The 2,500-nt window shown below is 35.1% G+C and overlaps 1 protein-coding gene across 2 annotated transcripts in view; it reads left to right on the top strand.

Moving 5' to 3' along the window:
* LOC119583802 overlaps nucleotides 1-2,500 on the top strand; it is a 35,871-nt gene that overhangs the window by 5,399 nt on the left and 27,972 nt on the right. The window lies entirely within an intron of this gene.

Genomic DNA, 2,500 nt, shown 5'->3' with positions numbered 1-2,500 from the left:
CTGAATTCGCTCTTATTGGGCCAACCTTAATAATTATTGAGTCCATGCTTATGGTATGCTATGTTTTCCTACAACACCTTCCCATAATATGGTATTTGATTACAGTCTGTATTGTTTTGTCTTTTTATATATTATTTTTTAAAATGAATAGTGCTGTTACATAATATAAGTGTAAATGTATGGATATTGACTAAAATGGTAATAACTTAATTTATGGATAAATAATGAGAGTTATGAATTCTCCTTCACTATTGCTATGATCTGACAACTGTATCTCATGGCTCTCAGATGCATTGTTAAGTATGATGATTGGACGAGAGCAAACCAGTCCACACTAACTCATGTTCATATTATTCTTGCTGTCTCTACTACATTTCACTTCCCAACCCATTCATTCATTCATATTTTCTTTTATCCATTCATTTTTATTGGTAAATTTGTTTGATACCCACCTAGGTTTTGAAGCAAGCTGGCTCCTCTCTTATTAATGTCCTGCATATTGATATCATGTTTGTTCCGTGGGATACAAGAAGTTTTTCATGCTGACGAGTGGTGGTTGCTTATTTTTGTCTAATTGCTCTTTGATTTGGTCTGAGGATGTTACCTGGCTAGTTATGATTCAGTGTCTGTACTGCCATTTGGCAAGGTAACCCATCTTGTATAAATGTATCAACTTGATACATATTGAAACAAGAACTTATATTAAGTTTTTGTTGTTGTTATTTATTTATTTGCTATAGATTGTGATGAGTATTGATTCATCCATTCATACAAGGATGATATCCTGTCACATCATAGTCCCTCAAAAGTAAGCTTTTTTTTTTTTTTTTTAACCTCATTACCTAAAAATCTTGCAGCAGCCAAGATCAGAGAAAGCAGGTTAATTTTATATTGCTGGTGCTTCTATTTTTTTCCTTGTGTGGACTCTGCATGCGCCTTGATGAGGAGTTGTTCATTATAGTACTGGGACCTCTTATTGTGATTTGTGATGCACTCTTTGTAATCACCTTACTCTGGCCAGCATTAATAGAAATCTATATGGCTTTGAGGGGAGTATGATGCATATTTATTGGGTTGTTGCCTTGAAATTTATATCAAGAATTGGGGATACCATATAAATTGACAGTTTAATGGACCTTCATCTAATTTATATTGGAAGCAATGGACAAAATGTAGAGCAGCTGAGTTTGTCTGTAAGTCTGGACAAAATGTGGAGCAGCTGAGTTTGTCTGTAAGTCTGGACAAAATCTGGAGCAGCTGAGTTTGTCCACATCCTGCTGATGGAGGTTCATCTTCACAACTACAGAACTATGGCAAATTTTTATGAAATGCTTTGTTTTTAAACTAGCAGATTCCATACACTGCTGTGAAAAGGTGTCACTTTTTTCTGATTTTTGTTGTCTCTTCAAAAGACACTTCTCTAAAGAGTCATGAGCAATGCCATGTGTTCTCTTATCATAATTTATTTTTCAGATTATCAGCCTTTTTATCTGGTCACACAGGGTATTGAAATATATTTTACCTTTCTATTGTGGTAGTCTTATAAAAATTATAAGATGAATGTCTCCTGTTGCCTCTGCCCCCCTCACCATAGCTGGTTGATGGATGTGGATCAGGCATGTTTATCAGGAGGCAAGCTGGAGAGTTTTGTGTCACTTTGCCTTATATAATCTTATAGTGTATCATGAACCCTCTTTGGTTGAACAATTTCTGACAATCTTTTTGTTCAAGCTTATAAAAGGATGATAATATGTATAACCTATGTGTATTTTAAGTTTAGTAAGTTATTGCTGTAACTACAGGAGCACTAAGGCAAGGCGGCATAGCTCATTGACTAGGGAAAAGTTTACTGCCAGATATGAAATAAGCATGTGAAAGTGTATTTTTGTCTTTATTTCTGATAGGTACTCTTTTCTTTTTGCATAAATCATGTATATGTCTAGATAGTACAGAAAGATGTAAGGGAATTGAGATGATTTAAAAAAAAATTTGATTGCTATATCATCAGGACACCCATTCTATTTAGATGTATATAGAGCACTTACAATTAAACACATTACAAAAGTTAAGGATAACCAAACATAAAAGAGAAAAAGACACTTTCTCATTATAACCAGAAAAGTCTACTTGTCATTGATGTCTGCTATTATTTACAGGAGAGCCACTTTGTTAGACAATGCTCACTATGAGAGCAACACTTTATGCAAAAACTAATCATTTCCCCACAAAATGTAATGTAATTAGAACAGTAACCTATTCTTATGTAAACTTCATATAAACAAGACTTTCAGGGTAAGGATTTGGTAATACTTCTTCCTTGCTCAAATATTTCCTGGATGGAGAGTTGGCATTTAGGCAGGAAAGTTGCCCTTGTAAGAAAGACCCTAGAGGTGATGTATTCGACCTTGATGTTCAACAGGGAGCCCAACCATGTGCTGCCTTGCTGGCCTGCCCTTCTTGTCCTCCACAACAGCGCCTCTCACATACCTTATTCAGTACC

This window comes from Penaeus monodon, chromosome 17, assembly GCF_015228065.2.
Source record: "Penaeus monodon isolate SGIC_2016 chromosome 17, NSTDA_Pmon_1, whole genome shotgun sequence".
In the NCBI taxonomy this organism is placed as follows: domain Eukaryota; kingdom Metazoa; phylum Arthropoda; class Malacostraca; order Decapoda; family Penaeidae; genus Penaeus; species Penaeus monodon.
The sequence above is the reverse complement of the archived record's forward strand: the minus strand, read 5'-3'. Positions and strand labels throughout refer to the sequence as shown.